Source organism: Acinonyx jubatus, chromosome C1 (assembly GCF_027475565.1).
Source record: "Acinonyx jubatus isolate Ajub_Pintada_27869175 chromosome C1, VMU_Ajub_asm_v1.0, whole genome shotgun sequence".
In the NCBI taxonomy this organism is placed as follows: Eukaryota; Metazoa; Chordata; class Mammalia; order Carnivora; family Felidae; genus Acinonyx; species Acinonyx jubatus.
The window spans coordinates 164,468,718-164,484,582 of NC_069381.1; the positions used below are offsets into that span (position 1 = coordinate 164,468,718).

At 38.4% G+C, this 15,865-nt stretch overlaps 1 protein-coding gene across 4 annotated transcripts in view; it reads right to left on the bottom strand.

The window, feature by feature from the left end:
* Nucleotides 1-15,865, bottom strand: part of SESTD1 (SEC14 and spectrin domain containing 1) — a 155,132-nt gene that overhangs the window by 112,770 nt on the left and 26,497 nt on the right. Inside the window, exon 2 of one of the 4 annotated variants that reach the window (XM_053215390.1) lies at nucleotides 9,424-9,491. The exons of the other annotated variants lie outside the window; for them this stretch is intronic. The gene's annotated coding sequence lies outside the window, so the exon portion shown is untranslated. The remainder of the gene's footprint in view (nucleotides 1-9,423; nucleotides 9,492-15,865) is intronic. 4 annotated transcript variants of the gene reach the window in all.

Sequence of the window (15,865 nt, forward strand, 5' to 3'; positions counted from 1 at the left end):
AAAATGACACAAAGTCATGGCTGTTCTCTAATGGTATAGTTATAGATCAGTATTTTTCATAAGATGCTTATTCAACCAAAATATATCTGAGTGGATTATATTCTCAAACAAGGAATGAAACCAATGATGAATATTTACCTGACCTTAATTAATTAATAAAGCAAGGGAAAAAAACGTTCTTAAAAACTTGCTAAATGAAGTTAAGAAATGGAAGAATTAAACAATTCAAAACATGCTTAATGAAAATGTCATATATCGCATACGGTCATTTAAAATGATCTATTTTGGGGGCGCCTGGGTGGCTCAGTTAAGCGTCGACTTCAGCTCAGGTTGTGATCTCGCAGTTCGTGGGTTCGAGCCCATGTTGGGCTCTGTGCTCTGAGCACAGAGCCTGCTTCGGATCCTCTATCTCCCTCTCTGCCCCTCACACGCTCTCTCTCAAAAATAAATAAACATTAAAATAAAATGACCTATTTTGTTACAATTTATTAAATATGAAAGAAGCAGAAAGTCAGAGTTTATAGCAAATAAGGTGCCTTAGAGACAAGTGAATATGAAGAAAATATTCAACCATGACGGCAAGTTACCTTTAATCAAAAGTAAAAAACAAGGAAGTAAATTATCATCATTCCTAGATGCAAAATAAATTCTATCTAAAACAGAGAGAACCCTTTATGGTTAGAGACTATGAATTCTGAGAACTAGATATGTAAAGGAAATGAAGTTTCAACTGATATCTGTAAACATCTTCTACTTTGAGTATCTCTCTCAAAATCTTGGAGCATTAAAAGAGGAAAATTGGGGCAGCCAAATAAATTGCCATCTTGCCCCCCACAGAGCAGAGACCAAGTCTGAGAGATTTATCTTTGTATTCATTCATTCATTCATTCATTCCTCATTTAACAAAACGGTACTAAGCACCTAACAGATCAAGACAATGCCAGATGCTAGACAGACCTGGCATCCAACAAGTATCTAATAAATGAATGTATAAATAATGAAACAAACACTAAAGTAAAGCACCCTAGGAATCCTATCATTATCACAAGTACCTGGATGTCAACACCTTGTGGTGTTGCAAACATAGGATCACATGTACATGCTCTTCCTTCAAAGCAGCTTCTCCCAATTTCTTTCTACTGGGACAGTCTCACACAGATCCAGCAGGTATATAAATTATTGGGATGCTGGAGAAAGGCAGGTCTGTGATGGTGGTTAGATGCACATCAATGGTGCTACCAAAGGGCAGCCAGTAGAGGGCAGCAGAGGATGTGCTGCGTATCAGGAAAAGAGAATTGCAAGCCTTTTAATCAAGACTGGGCAAATTACACTTCATAAGAGATTGTAACTGATGACATGAGTGGGTGCACTGGAACTCCTCTCTCAATAAGTATAAATCAACCAGTTTATTTGGAAAATTTAGTTAGATTCTTCGAGGAGCTTTAACAACCAGTGAAAACCCATTAGGATAGCCTAAGGCTAACTAAATCATCTCTAATAAGTCTACATCATGTAGACACATAATGGCAATGAACAAAATCAGAATGCAAGCTCCTTAGCCTGCAGTTCCAGAAGAAATACTACAGCTGTCCTTAAACTCAGATCAGAATACCTCTGTTGTTACGAAATAAAAGCAATTGTGGAGATGGAAACAAGCAAGCACACATATAGATCCTCACTATCTAACTGGGTTCAACATGTGTGTGTGTGTGTGTGTGTGTGTGTGTGTGTGTGTGTGTGTGTATGTGTGTGTGTGTGTGTGTATATATATGTATATATATATAATGCAGAAATAAACATTACTCAACTTTACAATGATACATCAAAAGCAGATCACAAGCTGAAAATGTATGTAATTTTTCATTATGGCAGATGCCAGTGTATGATTATTAACTGGTTTTACAACAATATTGAAAGTTCTAAATGGAAGAACAACAATCTTTTTGGATAGAGTTTAAATAAAAATGATAAAATAATGGTTAGTTTTGACCAAAATACACATTTAGACAAAACTGCAATTCCTCTAAATAAAATTGAAAGCTAAAGTATGGCCATATAACACCACTTTTACAGATGCATCAGGACCTAGTTTATTCAAGGAATAAGGGAGGGAGAAAGGAAGAAAGGTTAGAAAGAGAAATATTTGAAGTTTGCTATGAAAATATCAATAATCTATCTGAAAGAAAAAAAAATTTTTTTTTAATTTTTTTTTTAACGTTTATTTATTTTTGAGACAGAGAGAGACAGAGCATGAACGGGGGAGAGTCAGAGAGAGGGAGACACAGAATTGGAAGCAGGCTCCAGGCTCTGAGCTGTCAGCACAGAATCCAACGTGGGGCTCGAACTCACGAACCGTGAGATCATGACCTGAGCCGAAGCCAGTCGCTCAACCGACTGAGCCACCCAGGCACCCTGAAAAAAATTCTATATTAAGTTCAGCTTGAACATTAAAAGTCCTATACTGTACCTGAACTTCAAAAATTCAAAAACCTACTGCTAATGGTAATGATAGCCCACCACTTAAAAACTCTTTTCAAAAACAATAAAAATAGCTATTCCTACACCACCGTTCTAGCCCTGCCTATTTTTTGAAGGAGCCACAGACACTGATGTCTACAAGGTCAGAAACGTAAGGAACTTATTAGCTCCTTAAATATTTCTCTACAATTCTAGCTATTCTACCAAACCTTTAGCAGCTCCAAACTTCCATTTTGAAGGTCCAGCTTTAAAAATTCTTTAACACTATTAATTTTTCAAATCTCTGGCTCTTCTTCTCCTTATATTAATTCTCAGGAGTTTGGCTGCTTCACCAAAACTGGGGAGGCAAAGGAAAAAGGAATATTGCTTTAGAGAATTACAGAAGAATAGAATTCCAGGAAAGTAATTTCTGGCATCCCCAGCTATAGAGTACCTCCTGGCTAGAGCCTCTTCATAGGCTTCCAAAGCTCTCAGATGAGCTCTCTACCTGCATGGCTCAGTCTTACACTAGCTCCAAGAAGCCTGGGCCACTTCCATCTCCAACGCAATGAATAAGTCTACTGAGGTCACCTGGCTGGGTAGGTCTCCCTCCATCATCAGAGGAAGATGCATGCGCAACCCTAATAACTTCACAAACTCATGGTCTCATTTCTAGATCCCAACCCCTCTTCACCTGCCATTGGCGTCTCCTGCCCTCCTCTTCACCTCAGAATTTCTCTGAGTACTCACCAAACTCCTCTCTCCCAGCCTTTATCACAGACAGAAGTGTTCTTTGGCAAAGACATACATGCCTTTCATTGAGCTGATCTCAGACAAAATCCAATATCCCAGATATAAAGAGTTTAACAGATTTGAACAGAGGTTCATTATGTATCATCAGATTCCTAATTCCAAAGAATTGGCATACAAATTAATTTTTAGTAACCAATTATTTATATGCTGGATACCAACTTCCGTACAAGGGGAATCTAACACAAATTGAGATTTTGGCACTACCACATTTTTTTGTTTATATAATGTCAATAGAAGGCACATACCAAACACCACACTGGAAAAAAGGTAAAAAATTGTAAAATGGAAAACTACTCAAAAATGGAATTATAATATTACCAGGCAGAAAGAAGCCAGTGGAACATGTGAAGAGTTATTTTCCATCATGCTAAAAGTCTCATTTAAAAAACAATGTATATTAAAAAAAATGTGATACTTTTAACGTTTCTGAGGTGAAACTACAAAAACAATACTGAACATACTACAAATCCTTTAACTTGTTCAGTAACTGAAATGTCACTTCACTATCAATGGAACAAAGTAATCTAACGCACATAAAAACTATTTATAGAATAATCACCTCTTTTATACCTCATAAGGACTATTAGTAATACCAGATACCTTTCCCAAGCAAAGACCTCCCCCACTGAAGAATTTCCCTGCCATAGGATTCTGTTCCAAAGAGCTGTTCCCTCTGAAAAGCAGTTTAGTGCAGCAGTAAATAAAGACTATGGCCTTGGAGACCAGGTGGGACTCCAAGGCAGCCACTTACTAACTAGGTGGCTTAGGCAATTCCTTTAATTTCTCTTCAGGGGCATAATCACTGAGCTCACAGGACTGAGGATTAGATGAACTAACATTACTGTTAGTGTTTAATATACTCCAGGATGGTAGGCATTCAATAAATAGCACCTATTATTAGCAGGTAAAACTTCCCTCCTCCACTAATTACTGATTTACTATCAATGATTTTCCAAAGGCCATAGTCAAATCATCCCCTCGTAAGGCTTTCTTGGTCCAACACACTAAAATGGCCACAACCCCATTACAACCAAATAACTTAATACACCCTGGCATTTTTTTATGTTCAAGAATTTTATTTCATCCTCACAACAACATACCATTTTGTCAGTATCCCCATTTTTTCTGATAAGAAAAGTGAGGCACAGAGAATTTCCCAAGATAATACAGAAATTAACAGATTTATAAATCACAGACTTAGAACCACAGAGAGGATCTACTCCAACTTTTTCATTTTGTTGATAAGGAAACTTAGTCTGTTTGGCTGCTGTAACAAAAATACCATAGACTGAGTGACTTATAAACAATAACTTTATTTCTCATGGTTCTGCTCTGGCTGCTATTTAACAAAATACCATAGAGTTGGGTGCCTTATAAATAACAGAAATTTATTTCTCATATTTCTGGAGGCTGAGAAGTCTAAGATTAATATGCAGGTGGATTCAGTGCCTGATGAAGGCCCACTCCCTGTTCTACAAAAGGACCGTCTTCTACATGTGTCCTCGCATGGTGGAAAGGGCAAGGGAGTTCTAATAGGGTCTCTTTTATAAGAGCACACTAATCACCTCCCAAGGCCCACCTCCAAATACCTTCACAATGGGGAATTGTTTTCAACATACGAATTTGGGGGGGGGGGGGACACAAACATCAAACCTAAAACAGAAACTGAGATCTAGAGGACATATATTTACCCTCCTAAGGCTACATGGCAAATAACATTAAACGCAGCTTCAGGAAACCCTAAAACCTTGCACAGTGCTTCTCTCCACTGTATTATTTTATCATATAATAAAATATAAATTAAAAACACACAAATCGGGCGCCTGGGTGGCTCAGTTGGTTGAATGTCTGACTCTAGATTTCCACTCAAGTCATGATCCCAGGGTCGTGGGGTAAAGCCCCATGCACTGAGCATGGAGCCTGCTTAAGATATTCTCTCTCTCTCTCTCTCTCACTGTCCTCCCCCCCCCCTCACCGCCCACTCTCACACACTCTCAATGTCCATCGATTCTGAATGGATAAACAAAATGTGGTATTATCCATGTAATAGACTACTACCTGGCAAGAAAAAGGAGTGAAGTATTGATACATGGTATAACATGAGTGAACCTTAAAACATACTAAGTGACAGAAGCCAGACACAAAAGGTCACATATTACAGGATTCCACTTATATTAAATATCCAAAATTGGCAAATTCATAGAGACACAAAGTAAGTTAACGGTTGCCCAGGGCTGGAGTAGGTGTGGGAAATGACTGGTAATGGGTGTAAGGATTCTTTTCTGGGGTGATGAAAGTGTTATAAGATCAAATTATGGTGACAGTCCCTGCAAATCTACTAAAAATCACTGAATTATACACTTAAAATGGGTGAATTCTATGGCATGTAAATTTTATCTCAATAAAACTGCCAAAAAATAATTTAAAAAAGTAAATAGAATTGTCTATTTTGTAGATTAGGGAAATCTGGATAAAAATGATGTACAATTCTGGAGCACCTGGGTGGCTCCGTCTTATATGCGTCCAATTGTTGATTTCAGCTCAGGTCAAGATCCCACGGTCCTGGGTTTGACACTGACAGCACAGAGCCTGCTTGGGATTCTCTCTCTCCCCATCCCCTGCTCACATGTGTGCACGCTCTCTCTCTAAATAAATAAACTTAAAAAAAAAAAACAATGACTAACAGTGCTGAAAATGTTCTATAAGGCAATATATAATCACTTTGTGTTTGCTGCTTCATTTAGAACTCACAACAATACTATTAGAATTAGTGTTGTCACCACTTAACAGCTGAATAAACTGAGACTTAGTGAGATGAAGAGAGGTCACCCTGCCCAAAGTCATGTAGTTCATAAACAGCAAAACTAGAATTTAAACCCAAGGCTGGACCGAAGGCCTAAATACATTAGTTCCCATGCTCTTGTTTAATGTAGTAACTTTTATTATAAAATGAATAAAATCTTTAACAGTTCTTCAACAGATTGTTCATTTTTAAAATTTAATGACATGAACGTTATGTTTGTTAGGGGAGTCTCCTATTGTCTAGTAACACTGACTTTTAATATTTGCAAACAGAATTTGTCTGGAATTTGAGTCAATAATGGGGCAGGGGAGGGATATACATGGAACAGACTTGGCAATATGTTAATTGTTGAAAGTAGACAATATGTAAATAGTGGCTCATTTTACTATTCTGTTTTTGTATGACAAAAATTTCTGATAAGATTAAGAACACTCAATCTTAAACATGCCAATCCCGAAAAAGAGGAAGCCACAATCCTTTAAAATTCTTTTGCATTTAAAATTGGTGCAGCCACTCTGGAAAGCAGTGTGGAGGTTCCTCAGAAAATTAAAAATAGACCTACCCTATGACCCAGCAATAGCACTGCTAGGAATTTACCCAAGGGATACAGGAGTACTGATGCATAGGGGCCCTTGTACCCCAATGTTTATAGCAGCACTCTCAACAATAGCCAAATTATGGAAAGAGCCTAAATGTCCATCAACGGATGAATGGATAAAGAAATTGTGGTTTATATACACAATGGAGTACTACGTGGCAATGAGAAAGAACGAAATATGGCCCTTTGTAGCAACGTGGATGGAACTGGAGAGTGTGATGCTAAGTGAAATAAGCCATACAGAGAAAGACAGATACCATATGTGTTCACTCTTATGTGGATCCTGAGAAACTTAACAGAAACCATGGAGGAGGGGAAGGAAAAAAAAAAAAAAGAGGTTAGAGTGGGAGAGAGCCAAAGCATAAGAGACTCTTAAAAACCGAGAACAAACTGAGGGTTGATGGGGGGTGGGAGGGGGGAGGGTGGGTGATGGGTATTGAGGAGGGCACCTTTTGGGATGAGCACTGGGTGTTGTATGGAAACCAATTTGACAATAAATTTCATCTATTGAAAAATAAAAAAAAATTCTTTTGCATTTAGCAATATTTAATTTCAAAATCAAGAAGACACAAGAAGTAGACTACATATAATTTTTAAATATTCACATAGTCACCATCATATTCTAAAACCCTTTATGGAGAAAGATCTGAGTATTTGGTCCTCATGTAAACCTGCTGAGAAGGAGGAGATCAATTCTGTCAAAACGCAGAAACCAGGAGATAAAAAGAAGCAGGCTGGCAGGCAAAACTTTTGTTCCCTGTCTCTTCAGGTCTTTCATACTTTATGACTGGGGTCATTTCCTCAGCAGTCTCCCTCTCACTCTATCACCATGACCATATTATACTCTTTTTTAATTAAATTACTAAGAAAAGCAAAAGCGTACATCCACAATAGGCACTCACTGTAACATGTCAACAGCAGTGGTTGGTCAGAGACCAGGCAGATCTCCTAGGAGAAGAATCAATTAAATATTATATGGATTAGCCAAGAAAAGTCCAAACATTCTGCATGTCACACGTTTCAACACTTAAGAGCACAGTTCCAAATTTAGTAACAATTTATTTTAGCTATAGTCAATAGAACCAAAAAGGTTATGTCTGAAATCAAAAGTAGGTGTTAGATCTGAATGTGTTTGAATGAATGCGTGCGTCTGTCCAGGACAGTATCTGGCACATGACCAATGCACATTATTTGCTGAATTAACTCCCTTCTTATGATCCCATCACAGCTTTCTCATTTCAGAGTCACTGGGCACAACAATTAGGAAACAGGAGAAAACAAGCTTAAATAATTTTAACTTGACAAAGCACTATGAATAGAGCATGCATTTACTTTGAGCAGAATATTAAATTACATAGTTCAGGAACCTTTACTGAAACATCTTGGGACCTGGCCCATCAAGATCATGAATGAAAAGAAGCACTGTATAAAGCCTTCTTTATGCTACAACCCACTGTATAACCTCTGGCTTTTAGAAGTGGCTTATTTAACTTTACTATCCTTACAGCCTAAGTGAGTTTTCATCAACATTTGGAAAAAGCCACTGTATATAATATGAACATTTTTCCATTTTCTGAAATTCTATCATCACTTTTATTACAGTATTCACCATCATCCCTTCTTCCACCTTACTTTCTCACTTTAGTATCTATCAATACCTTCCAGTTCGTAGTTCTTTCCTGCAGTATTTATTTTTTCAAAAGTTTGTATTTATTGGGGCGCCTGGGTGGCTCAGTTGGTTAAGCACTGACTTTGGCTCAGGTCATGATCTCACAGTTTGTGAGTTTGAGCCCCACGTTGGACTCTGTGCTGGCGGCTCAGAGCCTGGAGCCTGCTTCGGATTCTGTGTCTCCTCCTCTCTCTGCCCCTCCCCTGCTCATGCTGTGTCTCTCTGTCTCTCAATAATAAATATACGTTAAAAAAAAATTTTAGAAAAATTTCTTATTTATTTATTGGGGGGGAGCAAGGGAATGGCGGGGGGGGGGGGGGGCGCGGAATCCCAAGAAGGTTCCACCCTCTCAGCCCAGAGCACAACATAGGGCTGGAACCCACGAACCGTGAGTTCAGGACCTGAGCCCAAATCAAGAGCCAGATGCTTAACTAACTGAGCCATCCAGGCACCCCTCTTGTGCTATTTAGACGGCTCCTGAATCTAGCACCCATCTCTCACTGGCTGATTATCTGACCTGGAAAAATTACAAAAGAACCATAAAGGAAACTCTGGGATTCCTCTACACATTCAAAAAAAAAAAAAAAAGTTTTTGCTAGCAAGTATTTCTAATAATTGAGGCAATATAGCTTCTGCCATCAACTAAATAATACTGTGCTCTAGATGTGAGGTTTATGGCAACAGCAATTACAAACATTTTTTGTAGTAACACACAACGTGCAAAAACTGAAATTTTTTAAATGAGAAATGATGGTGGGGTGCCTGGGTGGCTCAATCAGTTAAGCATCGACTTCACTCAGGTCATCATCTCATAGTTTATGAGTTCCAGTTCCACATCAGGCTCTCTGCTGTCAGCACATAGCCTGCTTCAAATCCTCTGCCCACCCCCTTTCTGCCCCTCCCCTGCTGTCACTCTCTCAAAAGTAAACATTTAAAATAAAATAAAAATATCTTAAAGAAAGAAAGAAAGAAAGAAAGAAAGAAAGAAAGAAAGAAAGAAAGAAAGAAAGAAATTGTTAAAAAATGATTTAAGTTTAAAAGGGCTTTCTTGAAGTGACCAGGGCTTCTAATACAAAAGCATACCATTAAAATAGGAGGCATCAAAGCAGCACTTCCTGTTTTTAATGACCTCAATACCGCTTGTGGAGCTCCTGAAAACAAGCAGAGGCAGCAGGGTGTCATGATTAAGACTAGAGTCAGACTGACAAGGGACATATCCGAACTATGTCCCTTGTGAGCTGTGACCTTCAACAAGTTGCTTTGCTTCTTACCTCAAGAGGACCTAGCTACAGTTCTGTGTAGGGTGATATGCCAGAATCTCCCCTTTAGCTTAAGCTCATTACATTAGCTTCAATGGTTACAGGGACCCCTGTACCACCCATCCAGAACCCTTTCCTAGGACTGATTCTCCCACCTCCCAGCAATCGCCACATATCTACCACTGAGGCAAACTGAGAGACACATAACCCTCTCTCCTACAAGAAGAATTTTATAAAGACATCTAACAAACCATATTTTACTACAGTGACAGAGGGTATCTTGAATTAGTATTCTTATAAAACCCCCCTAAAACATCAGCCTTGCTCATAGAAATGCAGAGGCATAAGCAATCTTCATCTATGTGAAACTACTGTAAATATAAAATCAGAACAATTAAACTTATGGAAAGTACCCCCCAAAAAACAACAAAGCAGAAAACTTTTAATAAACACTCCAAACTGAATTTTATCTCCTTAAACAGGCAGTTGGAACCAAAAAAAAACCAAACAAACAAACAAATAAAAATGGACAAAAGCAAAATAAAATGAAAAAAGAGGTGACTAAACCCAGGTAAGAAATAGAAGAAAAAAATCACATCAGAACTGAAGATGAAATTACAAGGTGCTCAACAATAAATTCAAATAAAAAATTTCTTTTTTAAGTTTATTTATTTATTTTGAGAAGAGGGAGAGAATCCAAAGCAGGCTCTGTGCTATCAGTGCAGGGCCTGACTGACTGGGGCACACAGGTGCCCCCAAATCAAGTAAAAATTTAATGAAATACACTGACTGAAAGCAAAAGAATAAAAATGAGACAATGAAGTAAAAATAGAAAGTTTTTGAAATGGAAGACAAATAAGATATAATTGTGCATACATGAAGCCCCTGAAGAAAAAAAAAAAACCAAAACGTTAGAATGGAACTGATGTTTAAAACTATAATCCAAAAAAACTTCAGAAACAAGACCCAATTTTACATATGAAAAGGATCCACTAGATGGCAGGGAAAATTGACCTACTATAATAAACTCTAAGACAAATCCCAGTAAAACTATTAGACTTTAAAAATAAAAGGAAAAATAAAACCAGGGATTCCAAGCAAAAGGATCACATAACTTAGGACAAAGAAAATTAAGGCTGGTAACAGACTTCTCAAAAACAATATACACTGCAAGACCACACCGGAAACATGGAATGTGTGAACCAAGGATATTATTTCTGACCAACCCGTCCTTCTAGTATCAAGGCTATTAAAAAACTTTATTTTTTTTTTAAGTTTATGTATTTATCTTGAGAGAGGGAGAGAGAGTGTGCATGGTAAGAGGAGGAGAGAGAGGGACAGAATTGTAAGCAGGCTCTGTGCTCTCAGCACAGATCCCAGCACAGGACTGGAACCCATGACCTGCAAGATCATGACCCGAGCTGAAATCGAGATGCTTGAACGTTTGAGCTACCCAGGCACCCATACACGTTACACAAGATTATTCATTATAGTACATACAAATTGGAAAATACAACTGCAAACAACCTGCATGTCCAGAGAAATTGAGAAGTTTAATAAAGAATGAGTGGGGCACCTGGGGGGGCTCAGTCAGTTAAGCTCAGGTCATGATCTCCTGGTTTGTGAGTTCAAGCCCCACATCAGGCTCTGTGCTGACAACTCTGAGCCTGGAGCCTGCTTCAGATTCTGAGTCTCCCTCTTCTCTCTGACCCTATCCTGCTCACGCTCTGTCTCTCTCTCGGAAATAAACATTGAAAACAATTTTAAAAAAAGAATGAGTATATCCACACAATTCTTCTAAAAAAGAATGAAGAGGACCTCCATAAAATAACATGGATATCCAGTATACACTGTTACATGAAAAAACTAGTGCAAAACAATGTCTGTACTGGGTTACTTTTTGTGTAATAAAAAGGAAAAGATATATACATTTATCTGTTCATTCTGTGCAAAGAGAAACAAAATAGGTGATAAAGTAGAGTAACTGCCTACAGAAAGTAGGGGAGAATGGGTGCAAAGCATAGGAAGCTGGAAAAGGAAAAGAGATGATTCTGTGTAGTTCTGACTTTTGGAACCATGCTAATGTTTCACATACTCAAAGAAATATAACAAGATTAAAAGGATGAGGGGAAAATAAATCCCATAAATGAAATCAAATGGAAAGAAATATCTTAATGGCATTTCAAATGACAAACATACTGCACTAAATGGAGCAGTGTGAGGGGAGAAATAACCCAAATAACTTTTGAACAAAAGTTTTACCATATACTCTAAGGCTGTAAACAAAACTGTAAATAACTACTGAACTCCAATAAATGAGTTTGTTTGGTTTTACAGTGTTAAGAATTAGCAATTCTTACTTTCTGTGTATTCTAAGATTGAGCAAATAAGTAAACTGAATAATGAGAGCCAGACTTCTCACTGTCAAAGGAAGTTACAAATATGGAAGGTGGGAAGGAGGCTAAAACGAACCCCATAATGATAGCTGGAATAGGAAACGTTAATATATACTCAAAAAACTTTAAAACATTTAGATATAGAGGTGTGTGTATATGTTACATAGCTCTGTGCACTGAGAATTTTCTGATTAATTTTATGTGTCAATGTGACTAGGCCAGAGACTGCCCAGATATTTAATTAAATATTATTTTGAATGTTCCTACAAGAGTTTTTGATGAAATTAACATTTTAATTGGTAAAGTATACTGCCCTCCATCTTGTGGGTGAGCCTCACCTAATCACCTAAAGGCCTGAATAAAACAAACAGACTGACCCTTCCCCAATGGGAGAGAATTCCCTAACAGACTGCCTTCAAACGAAATCTGCAACATCAGTTCTTCCTGCCTGATAGCTTTTGAACTGGATAATCGGTTTTCCCTGTCTCAGCAGCCTGCCACCCTACCATGCAGACTGACCTGAAGCCTCCACAGTCACATGAGCCAATTTCTTATGATAAATCTCCTTATGCATATGTCCTATTGGTTTTGTTTCTCTGGAGAATCCTAATACAAAGGCCTAAAGATCAACAAAATCTCAGGAGCAATGAGCACAGATGCCCAGATCTTGATTTTTTTTTTTTTAAGTTTATTTATTTTGAGAGAGAGAGAGAGAAAGTGAGAGATTGGCAGGAGCAGAGACAGAAAAGAGCATGAGAATCCCAAGCAGGCTCCACACAATCAGAACAGAGCCTGAGAGCAGACTCAAACTCACAAACTCTGAGATCATGACCTGAGCCCAAGTCGGATGCTTAACCAACTAAGCCACCAAGGTGCCTCTGAACCTTGACTTCTGAATACTGTTCCCACTAAAAATAATCAGGACTCCTTGAAAAAAATGGCGGATTCCAAGACGAGGTAAAGAAAATATAAGATGACTCTGGAACATCTTATTCTCAGAATATAAAGTGCTCAAAAATGTATGGGTACGTGTCACACAAAGAATAATACAGGTAAGAATTATCATTGTATGGTGAAACTCATGGGTAAAAAAGTTATGAGAAATAAAATATTTAGAAATTCTCAAAGTATCTCCCTTAAAGATATTTATTAACTACAAATGCAAAAAAAGTAAGTTTACAGTAGGGAAACCTAGAGGACGCCACCATAACCAACTAATAAGAATTTACATCACTAGTAATAGAACAACAATAGCATGGGCCTCCAGATATGATATATGGATATACTTCTGGAGTATTCTGGCCAAAAGTGTACAAACTAAATTTAATCAAGAGGAAATTAAAAAAAAAAAAAGGGACAATATTTCTACAAAACAGTGGACATGTATTCTTCGAAAATGTCCTCTCATGGGGGTGCCTGGATGGCTCAGTTGGGTAAGCGTCTGACTCAGTTTCAGCTGAGGTCAGTCTCATGGTTCGTGAGTTCGAGCCCCATGTTGGTCTCTACACTGACAGCGAGGAGCTTGCGTGGGATAGTCTCTCTCTCTCTCTCTCTCTCTGCCCCTCCCCCATGCACACTCTGTCTCAAAATAAACTTTATAAAATTATATATATATTTTTAAAAAATGTCCTATTGTGAAACACAAAGCAGACCGAAGAAGATTAAAAAGGTATGACAAATGAAAATACACAATCCTAGACTGGACCCTATGCACAGGGCGGGGGGAGGGAAGGGTAGTTTATCATTCACTCAAAAGGACATTATCAAATTCAGCAAATTTGAATTTTTAAAATGTATCTATTTTTAGAGAGAAAGCATGCAAGCAGAGGAGAGGGGTGGAGGGAGACAGACAGGGACAGGACAAACAATCCCAAGCAGGTTCCATGCTGTCAGCACAGAGCCACAGCCCAACGTGAAACTCAAACACACGACCCTAGGATCATGACCTGAGCCTAAATCAAGAGTCAGATGCTCAACTAACTGAGCTACCCAGGCACCCTCTAAAATTAGCAAATCTGAATAAAATCAATGCTATATCAATGTTAACTTCCTGATTTGATCACTATACTGTGGTTACATAAAAAAATATCCTGGAGCAGTCGACCTCGGCTCAGGTCATGATCACAGCTTGTGCGTTAGAGCCCCACACTGGGCTCTGTGCTGACAGCTCAGAGCCTGGAGCCTGCTTCAGATTCTACATCTCTCTCTCTCTCTCTCTCTCTCTCTCTCTCTCTCTCACTGCCCCTCTCCTGCTCACACTCTGCCTCTCCCTCTTGCTCTAAAATAAACGAACATTAAGAAGAAAAAAATAGGCTTCGTTTTTGGGAAATGCACCCTGAATATTATTTAGGGACAAAAGGACACAATGTCTTCAATTGCTCTCAAATGGCTCAGAAAAACTGTGTATTCAACTGCTTTATAAAAAGCAAACGTGGGGTGGGGCTCAGTTGGTTGGGCTTCCAACTCTTGATTTCAGCTCAGATCATGTCATGATCTTACTGTCGTGAGATCAAGCCCTGTGTTGGGCTCTGTGCTGATGGCACGGAGACTGCTTAGTATTCTCCATCTGTCTCTGCCCCTTCCCCATTCTCTCACGTACATGCATGCACATGTGTGCACTCACTCTCAAAAGTAAATAAACAAACATGTTAAAAAGCTAACATTTGAGGAATCTGAGTTGAAGAGTAAATAGAATTCTTTGAATTATTTTTGAAATTTTTCTGTAAGTCTGAAGTTATTTCAAAATATAAAAATTGGGTAAAATTAAATATTTGATAATAAGCCTTCCTACATCATTCCCCAACGTGTGCACCCACATACACATTATAATAAAAGCCAAAGCTAAAAACCAAAGATAGACCTTCAAGTTATTCTTTTCCTATATCCTCTCTACAAATGGCCATATAACCTGCCAACCCTATCCTCTTCTCTTCAACAGCACTATTGCCTCAATTACTGTATAACCTCTGAAAGATTCCCAACTCCAGAATCTCCTCTCTCACACTTGCAGAATTAACCACCTCACTACTCTACTCTAAAATTTTGAACAGTCCTCCACAGCTAACTCTTCTGCCAGATTTAAGTCTTTTCCAGATCATGCCCCTGACTCTTTCTACCTCACATCCTCCTCACCGGCAAGAAACCGAGTGCAGTTCTCTGAACTTGCAATGGTTATTTCATTGTTGGTGCTCTGGCATGTGGCTTTCTCTGTTGAAATCCCCTTCTGTCTACAGAAATTCCTATTTATTCTTTAAAACTTAAGCTTCACCTTGTCTGTGAAAGCTTCCCTGACACAACACTCAATGTGAGGATGAGTAACTATTTTCTCCTTCCTTCGTGCTATGATTTTATCTTACACCTTCTCTTATTATACTTATCACACAGTACAACTATCTCACATTCTAAGGTGAATGGGAACTCACTGACAGAAAAGACTAACTTATTCTTATTTGTTGAATTACCCAACAAATAAGGGTCCTTGGGACCCCTGGGGGGGTTCAGTAGGTTAAGGTCCAACTCTTAATTGCATCTCAGGTCATGATCTCTCGGTTTGTGGAATGGAGCACCACATCAGGCTCTGTGCTAACAGTGTGGAACCCGCTTGGGATTCTCTTTCCCTCTCTCTCTGCCCCTCCCCCTGCTTGTGCATGCACACTCTATAAGTAAATAAACATCAAGAAGAAAAAGCTTAAAGAAAAATATTATAATGATACACTTGCACCCCCTTCTAATATACTTATTACAGGGATAAGTGAAACTAATTTTAAGAGATCCTCAAATTATCAATGACAATAATCCACGTTAAAGCTTCCATGAAAAAATGCTGTCACATACAAATATGCAAAATCCTAACTACAGAAATTAGGACTG